Below are 18,158 nucleotides of genomic sequence, written 5' to 3'. Positions count from 1 at the left end.
CTTCTGAATTGCAAACAGAAGACCTGGGTCTTATTCCTACACCCTTTGACTTCAACTGGTTTTTCACTCAAGGCTTTTATCATCGGCATATTCTGCAACTGAATGAGGGCAGCATAGTGATAGCGCTCTTAAACAAAAGTATTGATGATGCTATAAATGCACGTAGTCATCTTCATTAATATAAAATGTCAGCAAACAGCCAAGTAAGTCGTTTCTGTGGTCCCTGGCAAGTCAACATCATATTTGAGTGTCTACTGTATGCCGAGCACTGTGTTTGGCACTGGGGGTAGCAAAAAGGAAGCAATCACAACCTTTGGTTTCAATGGGCTTCTATTTTAGCTGGAAGAAATAGATAATAAATATAAATGAATAAGTTTTTCACGTTGGAAGATAACTGACTGCAGAAAAATAAAGCAGAAAAAGGCAGTGGAGGTGTTTTAAACAGGATGGTCAGAGAAGAACTCAACAAGATGATGCCATGTGAGGCAAGCTTTGAAGGAAATAAAGGTGAAGGTTATGCACTCATGGGCTGAGAAACAGAAGGTACAAAGACTCTAGGGCAGGTGCACACTGTTGGAGGAATAGCAAGAGCTGGGAGGGAGGGAGGGAGAGGGGAGGAAAACATGAAGGCACAGGGATAACAGGAGCCTGATTTTGCACGGATTTGTAGCCTGCTGCAAAAACTTTACTCCGAGCAGGAAGGGAAGTGATGGCAGGGTTTAGAGCCCGGAAGTTACAGGACAGGATGGAACAGGAAGGGATGGAACAGAACTGTTCCGGCTGCTGTGTGGAGGGGCAAAGGCAAGTGGGGTGAAACCAGGAGACCACACAGGAGAGTATGGCAACCGTGCAAATACAGGTGTTCAGGGCTTGGACCAGATGACTGGCAGCAGAGGCGATGAGAAGTGGCGGGATTTGAAATTTACTTGGAAGGTAGAGCTGATGGGACTTCCTGAAGGGGAACCATGAATAGTAACAACAACCATGACAAAAATATTAACAAGATCTTAGATCATAGCCTTTAACCAGCCCAACTTCTGGCCAAATTGGCTACCAACATTAACTCGGTCCATCTCATGGTAACCCTAGACAAGAATTATCTGAATTTTGCAGATGAGCAACTAGGACTCAGAGGGCTTATGTAACTTGCTAAGGACAGTAACTAGTAAGTAGAGCAGACATTGATCTCTGTAAAATCCAAAACACTAGACTGCAAAGTTAGCTCTGAAAAAAAAAAAAAGAGAGAGCAAGAAAAGTCTTATTTGGGCTCCGAACTTTCTTCTCTGTTTACTGGCTGAAAGGGTTGCTAATGGTGAGCCAGCACTGGGGTACCATAACGAACTCTGTGCTGGGAAAATGAGACATCTCCTACCAGGCACTAATTTAAGAGAAATGAGCTCATCTCGTTCTTTGAAGAACTTTAACAACCATGGGATTATGCCAGTAGGGTAGAACCTGAGCCAGAGAGATACCCACTAAGTGGCTTCAGACCAGCCACTTTCACAAAAAGCCAGCGCTGCCCCTGGGGTTGTGAGCCAGGGGAGGCGGGAACTACATAAATGGCTCTAGAGTTGATGGGAGGCTTTGGCCCCGGGGCCTGAATGGACTGAAAGGTCTCTGCCTTCCAGAAGAGGAGGCACGGGGAAGGGGGTGGGGAGCTGTCAACTAGAAGTGAAGGATGGAAAAGGGGCTGGGAAGGAAGCCTGGGAGCCTGGTGAGGAGCGGCGCTTGTGAAGTATCCAGCTCATCTTTGCCAGTTCACCAGGGCCCTCGTCAAAGAATGAGACGAGCTCATGTACTTGTGGGAGGACCGCCACCACTTGTGTCCCCACACAGTTTATTGAAAAGTAAGAGCCTGGTAAGGGGGACGAGGAAGGAGACATGGGCTGCTTCTAAAAATAAATAAAGTGAGATGATGTTCTGGTTACTAATGCTGCACAACAATCCACCCCAGAACTTGGTGGCATGAAACCACCACTTTATTATGCACATGGATTCCACGTGTTGGGAATTCTGACAAGGTACAGTGGCATAGCTTACCTTTGCCCCATGACATCTGGGGTCTGACTAGGAAAATACAAAGACTGGGGGGCTTGAAATCTGTAGACTGAAATCATCTAGAAGGGTCTTCACTCACATACCTAGTAGATGATGATGATGGTTATCCGCTGGGACTTCACTTGGGACTATTGGCCAGAACACATGGCCAGACCTGGGCTTCCTCATAGTGTGGCAGCTGCGTGACAGTCAGATTTCTTACATGGAAGCTCAAGGCTCCAAAGGTGAGTGTCTCAACAAAAAAGGTGGCAGCCGGCTTGCTTTAATGACCCAGCCTCAAAAACCTTGCAGTCGCTTTTCCTGCATTTTATTGGTTATAAGCAAATTACAAGCCCACCTAGACCCAAGTGTAAAGGACAAAAGTCAAAGAATTTGTTTGCATGTTTAAAACCACGACAGAGGAGCTTAAAATATCCTGGCATTTGGTAAGCCTGCACCTGTGCACTGATCCCAAGTCTGGGAGGAGAGGGGACGGTGCTATGACCTGTAGGGGGTGTCACTCTCCAGCAGGAAGTGCTTACATCTGTTCTCTGTTCCTTTTCCTCTGGGCATCACTCCCCCCCCCACCCCCACCCCTAATGGTTCATCAGACTCTACAAACTCACTCTTACCTTCTCTTGCTCCTTTTTGCAGATGTGTATTCTTCCTTGCCTTATCCCAATGATTAGAATTCCAGATGACTTGAGTTTGAATCCTAGCTCCAGAAATATTTAGTCATTTGCACAGGTGGCATGACCTCTCTGAGTCTCAGTTTCCTCACCTACAAAGTGGAAGTTTTGTAACGATTAAAAGGGATGATACTTGGCAGAGAAAAACCACTCAAGAATTGTAAACTGACCTGGGCTTAAACTGCCCAACATAATTCTTTTTTCTTAACAACTTTCCTACTCCTTATACTTTGCTTATAGTCTGCACCCCAACAGACCATATTCACATCCTGACCCCCACATCTACTAGGTATATGGCCTCGGGGTGTCCCTTTATCCCCTTGAGCCTCAGTTTGTCATCTGTGTACAATGGATAATAATACAGGGCTCAAGGGTATTTGGGTATATAAAGTGAAATTATACATATAAAGCAGCAGCACCAGACCAGGCTCTTGTGAAGGTTAATTCTATTCCCTGCCCCATTCCCCCCGCCCCCCACCCCGTACCGCACCCCCATCTTTTCGGATTTGGTACTACTGTGCCTCACTGAAGTGGGCAAAGTTCAGTCTACTTAAAGATTCAGAACTTTCCCTCCAACTCCATCTTGTGAGCCTCTTTCATCAATAATCATTCTCAACCAGTTTCCCACTATGAAAATTCAAATACCTGAGGCTTTGTGAGGGGAGGTTGCTAAGAGATAAAATGATCAACTGATTGCCAAGAAGAAAGATCACAGTGGGCTGCCTTGCCTGGAGGCCTGGGTAAATACCTTAACCAGGCCTGACTCCAGCCCCCTGGTGGGGAGGCTGACACCCGCGGGCTAAAGGGAAAATCCCTCTTGCTGGATGACTGTTACTCAACTCAGTCTTTGTACTGAAGGAGCAAGAAGGGCAATGTTGCCAAAGCCCAAGGTTTTTCTCATTCAGGACTAAACAGAGCAGAGCGTGACAGCAGCTGCCCGGGGTATGACTTCCTCCCAAAGGAAGACAGCCTTTAAAAATTCTGCTCCCAAATGGGGTAGGCCTTAAGTGATCCCAGCCAACCTTGTAGAGTCTTTGCTCAAATACCCATCATAGCCGCAAAAAACGGTCCCTGGCAGCCCCGCAGAAATCATTCTCCCAAGTAACTGTCAGTTTTCCTCCTCCTCCTCCTCCTCCTTCTCCTTCTTCTTCTCCTTCTCCTTCTTCTTTTTTAATGGAAGAAGAAGTTATTTTCAGTGAAAAGAATCTGAATGTTTACATTCCTTAGACCAAAAGGGGAGATTCAGCTTCTAAGAAAAGGCGGGCTGGAAAATTAAATGGGCATCCTCTTTCCTGTTTCTTCTTCCATTGTCCTTTAGGGAACACTATGGGGTTGAAGGTGTCTCCTTTCTTCTTTTTTTTTTTTTTTTCCACATTACCCCTTGTCTGCATCAGTTCATCAACTTATGCCTTCAACAAGCATTTAATGAACATCTATTCTGTGTCTGGCTATGTACCTTGGGTCACATAAAAATGAATTAAACAGGATGCAGCCTTCAAGATGCCCCATGCATGTTTTGGTAGGAGATAATGGGATGGCCAGACACATGAGAACAAGTAAATGTCATCAGGTATTGGAGTGCTGTGGTAGGGCTATAGAGCACAGCAACACGGGAGCACCAACAACTTCTGGTGATGAGTGAGCAGTGGATGAGTGGGTGTTTGCTCCATGGGAAAGGAGCAGAAGAGTGTTTCAGCAAAGGGCAGCATGCACAAAGGCATGATGCAACATGACCCTCTGAAGAACCACAGGTCGTTAGGTACACAAAAGACTCAGCCGGAAATGTGGCTGAACTCACTGGCTAGGCTGTAACTTGCCATGCTACAGGATCTGGGCTTTTCTCCAACCCTCGAGAGACATGCTCTTCCAAATTAGAGCGCCTGGCAGGCAGCTCACTGACAGCCACACCCAGGGACACGAACCTAGTGTTTCCTCAGTTTCCCCCACCTGCAAAACATAAAATCATCGATTCTCCCAAGTCTTTGCATGGCCAGGATGAGGTACACAGAGACCATTATGCGCCTTCCAACTTTCATCTGCTTTATTGGTTCAAGAGTGAAAACATTCATTTATTTTTATGGGACACATGGGCTTGGGGGTTTTTTTTATTATTAAAAATAAAATTCTTGAGAAAAATTCAAAACTTTGGTTTCACAGCTTCCTACAATATTAAGTTTGGACTCTGTGTCTCTCATGCAAAGCCAGGAGGAACTGGTCTATTGTGATTGACAATGAATCACATGGGTTTCTTTAAAAAAAAAAAAAAAAAAGAATGTGTGCTACCTCCCCTACCTCCCCCACCTCCCCACCCCTTCCCTACATGTTCCCCCCAAAGAAAGACTTGTGATGATTTCACTTTCCTACTGTTCAAGGAGCTGACATTCAAGTAATACGCTGGCTAGTGGTGGAATAAATAAGGCTTACAGGTGGTTGTTTCAGTCTGTGACCACCTAGGACGTCCAGTTTAACAAATGATAAAATACTGCTTAAAAAGAGAAGGGAACAGATGTCTCACCCTTCTTTTTCTTTTTTGAGTATACCTGACATTCAATGTTACATTAGTTTCCGGTGTACAACATAGTGATTCAAAAACTTCCTACGTCATGCTGTGCTCACCACAAGCATAGCTCCCATCTGTCACCACACATTGCTATTACAACGTCACTGACTCTATTTCCCTCTCGCCTCTCCTTCTTAATTGTTCCTAATTTTCAGTCGAGAGATCCCAAAGTGAGACCTGATGTTTTCACGTTAAGATAGACCTGTGTCTGAATTTACTCCTGTGCTGGGGGTGAGGGGTAGGAGTGGGAGTAAGCATGCTGTAGTGAGGTCAGACCAAAGTAGGGAGGAGAGTGGGCTTTGGAAAGAGGTGGGCTTGACTGAGCAGTTAGGTAACATAAAGCAGTGAGTCTTAAACTGGGGTTCAGGAAGACCTTGCATCAGGACCACCCACACGGCTTACTTAGAATGGATGTTCCTTTCAGTCCAGCTCAGAGTTACTGAGTAAAATCTTGGGGAGTGAAGTAGAAAAGCCTCCATTTTTGACAGGGTCCCAGCTGAAGTTGAAGGGTTATCAGGAAAGAGAGTAAGTGTTCTGGCTCTGGGGTCAGACAAAGAGCATTCCAACCCAGGTATCACGGCTACTCACTAGCATGTCACCTGGGAGGCCTCCGCTGTCCTACATATCAAGTTAATGACAGTACCTACCTGTATCAGTAGGATTTGGTCAGCTGCAATAAACAGAATTGCCCATAGTGTCTTCAATAATAAAAGCGTTTGATCTCTCATATAATGAGAAGTCTGGAGAGAGTAATCCCAGAATCGTCTGGTTTCACAGCTTTGCACTCCTGCTGGTCCTTCTTCCAAAGTTGCAGGATGGCAGCAAAAACACAGTCCCTCAAGCTTCCACACTAAGGTCGCAAGAAAAAAGGAAAGAGTAGCTGCAATAAGCTCTCCCCACAAGAGTTTCTGTCATGCTACCTTGGGAGAACTTACCATGCATGCCGTTGATCTAAACACCACTACCTTCGTAGGCAAAGGGCTGAAGAAAAGGGTCCCAAGAAAATGGAAACTCAGGTCCATGATAGGCTTCCTGGGGGGCTTTTGAAAAGGATTATTTTCTCTGAGACTTGGACATCTTCACCACCTGAATAAGTTGCCTCAGTGAGTAAGGAAGAAGCCAGGCATGACTGGGAAATAGGTGTGTTCTTCCTCTTAGTCAAGAACCACGTAGCAAGCCTTGTGTTTTGTTGGTTTTTTTTTTTTAATGTCCCTTTGCGTAACTCAGTTGTAGCCATTAAATAGTTCCTTATGTCCCAGTCTAGAACCTTGACTTCCTATTCTATTTATATTGTATTATATGTGTTGTCATTACTGAAAGATGGTTTGAGCATGAATAAAATAGGTAAACACATAAAAAAAAAAAAACCCTGAACAATATGGAGAATTCAGGAATAAGAGTATGTTTCTTCTGTTGTAACTCCATGGAGCAACCTCCCTTACCTTGAGTTAGCAGTTGGTTGCCCTTGTTCTGAAGAGTTTCCTGGATGAGGCTAACAAGGATGAACATCAAAACAGTCCAGACTCAGGGCCTCAGCCCATCCCATCTCCACCCAGGAATGGGCTTAGAACCAGGGCAGGAAGTAGGAGGAGATCAAAGTATTGGTCTAGTGGACCCACTGGAAAGGGAACTGTGAGCAACTCTCTTGGGGAGCCACAAGGCTATCACTATGAGATAACCAGTCTAGACTGTCTTCCAATGGCTGGGAGACACTCCCCCTCCAAATGCAGCCCAACAAAGCAGCCTGCCCCTTTGCCGTGGCTTCCCAGCTGCTGCCACCATGGAGTTGTCAGGAAATTTGTGATAATTCTTTTTATTGATCATCTCTATTGATTTTGTCTATGGTGAAAATATACTGCAGACACATTAAGTAGCTATTATAGGCAAATTGTCTCTTAATGAATTGTACCAACAGACAGGATTTTACATTTAACCCTAACAGTGACTTTTCTAGTCACTGAATGATCGTGGAAGGGTTAGATTCTAGTATAGAACCCAAGCTGACATTTGACTGTGGTGTTTTTCCTGGACCTACTGGGGAGTGCTAAAACCTGCCCAAATGAAAGTGCAGAATACTATCTCATTAGGAGATGAAACAGATCATTGAAAAAATCATGCAGAATCAGCCCTGTGACTCCAAAGCATGCAATTTTAGCCATTTTTCCAAAGCTGAAGTATTTTCCAGCTGGTTTCAATATTTTAAAAATCCAGCAAAAAAACAAAAGGGGATTATCACTTTAGATAAACCCCCATCTTATCCCACATCTGAAACATAGGTTGTTGCTTTTAAGAGGCTGGAAGAAAGCAAGACTTTGTGCCTTGTCAAAGAGTGTGCTTCTTCCTCCTTTGTGTGTTTTCCCAAAAAAAAAAAAAAAAAAAAGACTACGTACATGTGTGTGCCTGTGTGTATATGTGTGCATGCCTGCATTTTGGCAAAACTGTATTCAGAAGAATGTTTGGAAGCTTAAATCTAATATGCTAAGTGTTAGCCAGCAGCAAAAATTTCCAACTCTGTTATCACATCCCAAAAAGAGGGCTTGTATTGGAAGTGGCACTTTGTGGTAGTGCTAGCAGATACTCAAAGAATACTCTGTTACCAGAAGCAAGACTTTGACTATTATTATTTTATAATGCAATGGGCACAAATCACAGTAAAAATGCTATCTCTGATGGGGAAATGCTTTTTTGCCAGACTCTTAAAAATTGTAATTTTAACAGTTTGGCCAAAAAGGACTATATTTTTTGACACAAATGAATTATGACTGCAGGCAATGAATACAGAGGCCAATGTCCCAATTGCACATGAGCTTTGGTTTTGAGGGGAACAATCATTTAGGGCCAGTCAGATGATAAAACTGCACTTTCCTTACACAATATACGGGAAATAGAGTAGCTCTTCCAATCCTCACTGGCCAACACTCCAGAGTCCTCTTGGTGCAGATTCAAATGAGGGTTCCTCTCCAACTTAATAGAACCTAGGTCGCTGCTTAGATCCCATGCACTGAACCCTGACTGTAGGTCAGGCTTTAAGCTTACAGCTTTGGTCCTCCTGTTCTTCTGTCAGCAGAAGCTCTATTCCAAAGCTGTTTTGTCTTTTGGTTACAAGATGGTTGCCCATAGCAATAAGTGTTCATATGCTTCCTGGTTCACACTTAGCAGGAGAAAGAAGGAAAAAAGAAAAGAATGCTCTCTTCCATCACGGAATGCAAATCATTCCTGTTTTTATAACTGGGTCAACTCATTCTTGTGCCCTCTTCTAAGCAAATGAACATGCCAGGGAAAGTCTATGGATTACTTGATTTATGCAGGTCTGGACATTTCTCTGGAGCTGAAGATAACATGGACCCTAGACTAACGTGGGGCTCTGTTCAGAAATGAGGAAGTAGATGTCAAGTGGGTATTCAAAGACGTCCGTGAGACAATCTTCTTTAGTGCATACTATGATCCTATGCCTTGAGGATGATTTTGATTCGTGAGGAAATTGAGGCTTAGCGTTATTAACAAATACGCCCGAGCTTATGCAGCTGACGCAGGGTGAAGTCTGGGTTGGAACTCAAGCATATTAAATGGTGAAAGCCCTTAGCCTCATCACTCTACTGCCTTCTTTTTAGCTGGAATGTAATAGGGCTGGGATCCCAAAGCTTTCCTTTATAAATGCTTATCATCTATGCCACAAAAACATAGCATTTTCTATTAGTCATATGGGTAGCAAAGAAATATAGGCAAACAGGTGTCAGGAATCAATTCAGTTATCTATTACTGCTTTTATTTATCTATTGCTGTACCTCAAAACTTAATGGTTGTTATAATAAAGGATAATTTTCAAAATATGGTAAAATTGTGACTCTCATACAGTTATAAAATGAGCATTTGTTTAAGATTCTATTTATGTCAATGTTAATTAATTGAATTTAAATTAAAAAAGGAAAAAAATAAAAATTAAAAAAAAAGATTTAAGTCATGAATTAAATGAGAGAAACAGGTAAGTGCTATACTGATTCAAAGGAGAAGACAAAGAAACATAAGTTTATATGGGATAAAGGAATGTTGAAATGAAGATGAAAATGGACATAACATTAACTTTTGGGGGGAAGGGCAGATGGTCCATCCACTGGACATAATTCATTTGCATATCTATAGACAAGAATTATTTTGGATTGAGATCAGTTGTCAGCAATTTATGGAGTTCTGAAATAGCTCCCATGGAATCAGAATCTGATAACTTGAAAGAGTGTACTCTACACAATGTCATTTTCCACCACAGCATTCTTTTTTCTATATACCACTAATACTCAGTTTCTCATAACTTAATAATCTGAACAGGACTCAGCTAAGAAGGTGGCTCTGCTGGCTTCACCTGAGACCATTCCTGTGGCCGCAGTCATCTGAGGGCTTGACTGAAGCTGGAGAACCCAGCCAGCTGGTGCTTGTTCTAAAATTTGTACCTGCAGGATTTTAATTTATGGTGGTAACTGAGTCATGACACAGAGAAGCTAATGCCATTGAAAGAAGATTTTCACTACTTACATTTCACACGAGAAGGGGGCATGCCACACCATGCAGGGCTCCAGGGGCAAGTACCACGTTTTGGTCAGGAAGCAAAAGCAGGAGCAAGAAGAAAGCCTGTGCCAAAGCTTTTATTGGGATTTAGGATTGGCTAGTTTGAATAATTTCAACAGGCTTTGGGGCCTAGGGGGCTGTCCCTAGCTATCTGATAGCTGCCCTTGGGGTGATTTAGGACAGGGGAAATATTGGCTTAGAGCGTGAGAATGAGATAAGCCGGTAGGTGGGGGCTTGGCACTGAATCAAGCAGTCTGCAAAGGAAAGGCATGCTCCGGGCAAGCTGACCACCACCTCTAGGAATTAGCTGACCATGGGAAGGGCAGTGTCTCCCCAGGTCTGAAACCCCTGAGATGTCAAAACATGACAAGATACAAAAAATAAAAAAACATGACTGATAGTGCTACCATCCACTGAGGTTCCTCATTTCTACTATACATGGCCTCTCATTCTCCAGCAGGTTCCATGGGGCTTCTCTACATGGTAGCTGGTTCCAAGAGGGAACGCAGAAGCTTGCAATATTTCTGGAAACCAAGACTCAGAAATAACATGATGTCACTTCCACCGCATTCAATAGGTCAAAACAAGACACAAGGATAGCCCAGGCTCAAGAGCTGGGAAAGAAGAGTCCACTTTTTAATAGGAGCCACAAAGAATTGGCGGCTATACTTAAATTTATCCAAGGAATCCTATCATATCACTCACCGAATTATATTAAAATTGCCGGTTCATATGGCCAACTCATACAATGAACAATAAGCTTTTTATGGGCATACCGTACTTTATTTATCTTTGCATCCAAGGGCTTGAGATAAAATAAACACCTCCTGTCCAAAGTTAATGGGTGGGGAGATCATTCAGATAGATGGAATTAAATGAGCAAAGACAGAGAAGCAAAAAAAGTACAACTACTCACTTTTAAGTTCCCCAATTTAATATATGATAGATGGTAGAAAACAAAAGTTATCAGAGCCTTATATTCAAGTCAAAGGAGTTGGACTTAGGTTTGGAGAAACAGGATGCCATAGAAGGTTTCCAAGTGAGAAAATAACTTACCACTATTTCTCTAAATTTGCTTAAATTAACTGGTGACTCTGTTAACTAATTATTTGCCATAATCAAGAAAAATGCTAGAGGACACACAGGGGCCACTTTATCATGCAAGGGAGTCAGTCAGTTGTTCGATGCATTAACCTCTTGGCGCATCAGCACTATTACAGAATGGCCGAAGTCAAGTTGGTCATTCAGTCATCCCATTTGTTTGGGTTGATTTCTTTAGCCTCTATTAGAAAAAAAGGTGAGAACTACAGATCTCTCCTATCCTCAGGAGCAATACATTACAATGAAAGGAGGTCTCTGACCAAAGTCTGCCTCACCAAGGAGCAACTATTAACATGCAGGCACAAAGAGGTCTCAGAACCTGCTCTTGTAAGCTCAGAAAACTACCCACTTCACCCTTCAGACTCCTTGACAAGTAGTTTGCTTGAAGGTTTTACTTCAGACAAAGCCCACAGTGTTCTAGCAGTAGATCTTAGCTAACCTGAGTCAAATCAAGCCACACAATCCCTCCATGTGATGGCCAAATCCAGGGCTGAACAAGAATCCAAGGTGTAGGGTACCACCAAGAAGAGTACTGGGCTCTGGGCTTACCCCATATTCTTATGCCTCTTACACGCAGAGGCAGGGGTAACTACTTTATTTCTAGCCAACTCATATATTTTGTATATACCACTCCTTTCACAGATATATGTACGTGTGTTTCTATTACTTATGGTATTTCACAAATGCTTTGGTCTACATTTATACATAGCTTTATCGCGGTATGATTCAATTGTAAGTATACAGTTAGATCAGCTAGTATAGATCCTTGCAGCTCCTGTGTATTAGTTATCTATTGCTGCATAACAAATTACCCTAAAACTTGATGGCTTCAAAGACATTTATTAGCTCCTAGTTTTGATGGGTCAGGATTCCAAACACAGATCAGTAGGGGCTCTGCTTCAGGTCCTCTCATATGCTGCAATCAAGGTGTTGGCTGGGTCCGTATTCACTTCATAGCTCAACTCAGGAAGGAGCAGCTAGCTTCCCCTAGTTCACTCAGGTGCTAGTTGGCAGGATTCCTTTCTTTGTGGCTTCTTGGACTGAATGTCTCAGATTCTCTACGTCGGGCCGGGGCGGTGGCGGGGGGGGCATCCTTACTTCCTTGCCATGTACACCTCTCCCACATGGCAGTGGCTTCATGAGAGCCAGCAAGCCTAGAAGGCAAGACAGAGAATGTCTGCAAAATGGAAGTCACAATCTTTGCTAAATTAATCTCAGAATGACATCTCATCCCTTTTGCTGCTTTCTCTTTGTTAATGCAAGTTGTTTGGTCCCCTCCGCATTTAAGGGGAGGAGATTGTATAAAGGGAAGAATACTGGGAAGTTGCCCACCACACCCTGTGTTAACTTCCTGGAGACCCTTGATTAGAGTTTTTCAAATATTAACCAACCAGCTCTGGTTAGGTAGCTTCAATTGGTAACTTAGTCCAACGTGGGGTAGAGAAGGAAATTAACACAAGTATTCATCACCTTGAAGTCCCTGTTGAAATATTTTAAAGTTGATTATAGACAATATAACAAGCGCTGCCACCCTCTTTACCTGGCACAAACCATATTTTTACCAGATCTTATTGAAAATCATTTTATTTCTCAGTATAAGTTCCCTATGATCACTGACCTTTTTGTTAAGTGTTTCAGTTTTAGAGGTCTTAGACAGGACTTAAGTTTGTCTGGAGGAAAGGCAGGGTAGGTTAAGGTGCAGGAATAAATAGGTCCTAGCCTTAGAAAATTGGGATTTTTTAGTATTATAAAAGGTTTACATCAACAACAAGGTGCAACACAAAGTTACCATATATTTATTGAGGTTACCAAAGATGTATCTGGAAAAAGAAAACAGTTGTTAATGAGATCATCCTTTCCAAGAAAAAAGCAAAAATATGTTTGTCTATCTTGAGTAGAGAGAGAAAAAAAAAAAGAATAGCAGGATTATTTCTGTTGAAAATAATCTACTCCTTCTTGGGTACTGAAAAATACAAACTGTATATTTTGACAAGAAAAAAAATATCCTTATTTGGGATATAATTTTTAATACCTGACATAGAATTGATAACTTCTGTTATATGACTTGGTTAATGCAATAAAATTTTCTTTCTGCAGACAAGCTTTCAAACACACTTCTTACCAGCCTGTACTGCGAAGGGTGGTATAAGAGAAGATAATGAACTCCCACCCCTGCACCAGATGAGGTTTCTTGGAAACATAGGACATGTTGTTATCCATTGCTTTATTCAAATATGACTTGGATAGAAAATCATTCTTGGGGTGCACAAACCACAGAAGGCTTTTGGATGCAACACAACCTCCAAAAATTAAATGATTCCAATCTTGCAAAGTTTCAATTGGATTCATGTCTTATAAAAGCCATTTTTCTTCAGTTTGGTAATTGCAAGGGCAAATCAACAGTGGACAGAGCACAAACTTTTAAATGGTGTCATCAGGCAGCCAAATCTATAAAAGGTCACTTTATTAAAGCAATGTATAGCTCACTCAGTGTTATTGGTAAAATATTTTAATCTAACAACAATAACGAACTTGTAAAGTGGCTCAAATGAAAAGCAAAAGAAATCATTCTCATCAGCTTTTGGAAGGAGAACAGTACTGCCACATAGCCAGCAATAAGATGAAGATTTCTATTGTTTTTGATATAATCGATAGCATCTTGACTCATGTCAGATTGGCTATTAAATAGAATTCATGTCAGTCTATCGCATAAAAATACAACATTTTCTTCTGATAACCTCATGAAGTCAAGGCAATTCTCTGGGCTTGAAGCTTGTTCTGATGAGAAACAATAAGATCTTTATGTGGCTATTCATTTTGTGGTATAAATAACTAGAGTCCCAGATAAGAAAATTATATTTACAGCCTCACTTTATTATTTTAAAATTGTTGTTTTCCTCCTTAAACAAGTCAGCTGACTCTGGATTGCTGGAAATCCCTGCACATTTTATCATGCCTGGGTCAGCAATATATTCTTGGCTACAGAAACATTGATGTTGAAAACTGAACATCTGGCCTTCCCTTTCTATTACCTCCCCACCCCACTCCCCACTATTTCTCCCCCAAATAATCAGCATTCCCTCCTTTGCCTCTCTGGCTTGAATAGCATTTAAAATTTGAATTTGGTATGTATTATATTTATCTGTTTCCGGAGCCAACTGAATACTATTTCTAGTTCTGAAAATCTCCTAGCAGTGCCATTTCCTGTTACTCCTTTTTATAAACCACTGAGAAGCAAGGGCAAAGGTTATTCTGATGGGTTGAATCAACTGGTCTCTAGTTCAAGGAATTATATCCTTGCCCAAGGTCAGAACCGTTCTTCTTTTTTCCTGCCTATCATGGATGTTCTTTAAGTAAACCTAAATGAAATTTCTCCCATGGTGACGTTCTAGCCCTGAAGTTCTTGGAACCCCAGCAATGAATGCAAAATACAATGTGTATATGAGATATATGTTCCCTTTTTCTTGCCTTTAATCAGTTTTTCAAAATGATCTCTAAACCTAAGATTTTAAGAACCACATTTCTAAACCAAGATTAGTTACTTACTAGAAAGAAGCACCCAAACACCCTTCTTGGACTACTGCTGGTTTTCGTGCGGTGTGAGGGACACTGCCCAGTAGAGACTTGCTAGGTAAAGCATACAGAGCAGGTGCACTGAGTGATACCCACAGCGTTGCCAATGCATCTGAGACATGCAGCACAAACTGGAATGCAGAACATAACCATGGTGACCTGAATTCCATTTGGATCCCCCACATTCTATTCTTTTTAAAAACAGATCATTCTTTTCTTTATTATAATGTAAGATTCTTTGATAATTCTTGCCTGTACAGTTGAAGACGTCTTTGAAGAGCAAGACTTGGATTGCATATTTTTTCCTGACTCTCTAGCCATACATTTTGCTGTGGTTGTTGAAAAACATCACATGCTTTTTGAGGTCTTCGTAGTAAATGGTAACTAAATGCTTTAAGGAGTGTACTTTCTGTGGACTTTCCTAGAGTCACTGAGATGTGAATGGAACCCAGAAGAATTTGTTTCTGCTGTTCTGTTTCAAAATAGGCTGAGAAGGAAAATAATGGCTTTTTAAGTGGAAGCGAGCTTCAACTTTTAAGAGATGCTGTAGATTTTTGAGGGAAGGAGGACACGTGTCTGGGACCCAGCATTCCCATGTGGTTTCCAGCTTCTAAAATTTATCTCATGTGTTTTAAGTGTTTGGTATAAATTTTATGAGACTTCACATTTCCATTCAATGTGTGAAGACTTAGATTAAGACCAAACTTACACACCTTTTTCTTACTTATGAGCAATTAAACGATATGATAACAAAAAGAGCGACTATTTAGAGCATTGATGAAAAAGACTGGCAATGTGGTGACTCTTACTTTAGAAGTGCAATTTTTAAAAACATTTTTATTTTTCTTTCTTTCTTTATTTTTTTTAAATCACCTTGTTGGTTTTTTTTTTAAAGTTTATTTATTTATTTGACAGAGATAGAGACAGCCAGCGAAAGAGGGAACACAAGCAGGGGGAGTGGGAGAGGAAGAGACAGGCTCATAGCGGAGGAGCCTGATGTGGGGCTCGATCCCAGAACGCCGGGATCACACCCTGAGCCGAAGGCAGATGCTTAACCGCTGTGCCACCCAGGAGCCCCTAAAAACATTTTTAAACTAACTTTTAAAACAAACTGACTTTTTTTCAAGGCAAGATCCTTGGAACCACTTGATGAGTATATATTGAATATTTTACTTTTTCCTGGGATACAGCAAGAAGTTCATCCAAATAGAACCATGCCTCCACCACATAAATCATTCGAAAGATCTGGTAACTTTCCATGTGATTCATTTAAATCCTTTAAATCCCACAGGAGAATTTACTTGCTTTTGGCATATTTCACCATATTAGGAGGAAAACCAGTCTCCAGGGACATGGTGGTTAATGAGAATGGGCCAAAAGCAGATGTCCTAAACTCAGTTTTGTTAGCTTAGGCATTTTCAGATGGTGTTTCTCTTGGTCGAGAGTTCCCGAGGAAGTTTCCTTTCTGGGTCCACAATACCTCCTGGGCTCCCCACAATGCCTTTAAAAGGGTAGAACCCTTCCTCTCATAATTAAAGACAAGACAAATGCAGAGGAAAGTTAACACGTTGAACTAAATTCATTGGCACTGAGCTGAAAACCCAACTGTACCTAATATCAGAATTGATGGGCTTGAGGGCAGCAGAAAGAGATGAAGTGAAATGAGGAAGAGAAGTGAGCAGGACTCTTGTCGAGAAATAGAGAGACTTTGGGAGGCAAACCAAGTCTTCCTACCTCTCAGTTTTGCTTAGTCCCCGTCTAAATTGTGCACTCTCTGAGCTGAGATGGAAAGCCACCTTCTGGCGGTGGTTGGTATTTTATGGGTAGTGCAAACCCTAAACTGAACTTGAAGCCAGAAGCTTTTCTCATCCTCTTTAAGTTTCCTTATGTAAACGTGAATCCACAATGCCCAGGAGAGAGGTGGCATGGGCCCTAAGAAGACTACAGTGCTGTTCAGCAGTGTTAAGATCATCACACACATTTTGTTCAAGAAACCATTCCTTCACATCAATGGAAATGGAATAGAGGAGGCAAAATCAGGGACCAGATGCCATCCATTATAGATTGTATTGATGCCACAATAAAAAGAAGTATCTCCTCTGAAACACTTCACATACACAAATCTGTAAATGAGTAAATGATCTAAATATTTCTCAGTTTCATGAATTTGAGGGTAAAATTTAAAATTCTTATTGGGGCTCTCTGCTGAAGGTCATGGCAAAGTCTAGTTTCTCCCACGGTCAGTTTGATCATTGGTCATCCCTACCTTAGGGGAGTTTGAAGCATCTGTAGTTCCAGACTGGAGGAGGGAGGACATAGGGTAAAGAAGGACATAAAAAGTGTTCAGGGTGTGGTCGCTCACTCTGCCTTAATTAGTAATCTCAGGAGTTCCTGATAAGCTCTCCCACATTTTTTTGGTGCCATTTTCTGACACAGAAGATTTTCCAGAGCAGAGCTACATAATTTATTGGATTTCTACATATACACTTGCTTTAAAACTCAATAGCTCAGCTAGCAGAGAGAAGGAAGAAAAGCACTGCGTTCAGTCTAACCTGAAAGGAGCATATTGTGGGTCACTGAGAGGCTCCTTGGCCTTCCTAAGGCTCACCTGGGGCTCATTCTTTCTTAAATCAAAAAATGGACTATATCTTAAAGCCTGTATGCAAAGTATCAAGTTAGATATAAGGTGCTTTTGGTTGAAGAGGAGAGAAAAGATAAAACAGTGGTATGAGAGTAGACACCGAGGCATGTCAAAGGGTATACTGTCAACTTTTCAACTGAGTGTAGGTCAACAAAATATTCCAAGCCTGCAGCTGTGGCCTGAGCCCATGGCTCCAAACTTGGACAGAATGGCTCCTTCCAAAGTCAGCACTTAAACTAGCCACCCCCACCACAAACCCAGCCCCAGATGTTGCAAGAACTGGATTAATCTAAGGTCTTCCTAGCCTCCCACTGAGCATACATATTTAAATTCTGGGACTCCAAGCCAAAATTCCCCAGTGGACCACCTTATCCTTAGTTAATTGAAAAAATAAACAGTTCTGTAGTAATGGAGAAGGGTCCTTTTCACAGAAATGTTTTTGATGCTAAGGCTACTGTAAGGATACATGTCCCCATGCCTTTTGTGAATTTTAACACCAAACTCAAGGACCACACAATACAAGGGGGCAACCAATAGTCAAGAACAGAAGTGTTTTCTATAGAGGCAACAGATAGGAAATTATAACGATTCTGACTCCAGTTTAGGGGAACCAAATCAAGGGGAGGCTAGGACATTGGGGGATAACAGCTGGTGCATTCAACCCAAAAGGCAGAACTCAACACAGTGATGTTGTGACTGCCACACACACCAGGCCACTACTGCTCCTCTCTTGAGGTGGTGACAGCCTATGACATTTTAGCTACTGATGCTGATTCTATGGCAGGAGCCCATGGTATGTTATTGCTAATCTACTATTTTCCATTTGCTTTACATATTGCCATCATGGTGGAAGGAAATAAGAGTTGATCAATATTTCCTTTATGTTTACTTTGGTGGGGGAGGGAAGAAGCTAGTACATGCTTATATATATCTGTTCTCAGTTGACTGGTTTTAAATAAGTTTGACAACCTAGCTGAATGTTATTTTCACCTCTGTA

At 41.8% G+C, this 18,158-nt stretch overlaps 1 long non-coding RNA gene across 2 annotated transcripts in view; it reads right to left on the bottom strand.

Moving 5' to 3' along the window:
• Positions 1 to 11,783: 11,783 nt before the first annotated feature.
• Positions 11,784 to 18,158, bottom strand: part of LOC109490041 — a 97,097-nt gene continuing 90,722 nt past the window's right edge. The window contains exons 4-5 of one of the 2 annotated variants that reach the window (XR_002143229.2): positions 14,494 to 14,651; positions 11,784 to 12,101 (exon numbers count right to left, since the gene is read on the bottom strand). This is a non-coding gene — a long non-coding RNA (uncharacterized LOC109490041). The remainder of the gene's footprint in view (positions 12,102 to 14,493; positions 14,652 to 18,158) is intronic. The other variant, XR_004623256.1, reaches the window with a different exon arrangement.

This window comes from Ailuropoda melanoleuca, chromosome 1, assembly GCF_002007445.2.
Source record: "Ailuropoda melanoleuca isolate Jingjing chromosome 1, ASM200744v2, whole genome shotgun sequence".
Taxonomy (NCBI): Eukaryota; Metazoa; Chordata; class Mammalia; order Carnivora; family Ursidae; genus Ailuropoda; species Ailuropoda melanoleuca.
This window is presented reverse-complemented; position numbering and strand designations above follow the sequence as displayed.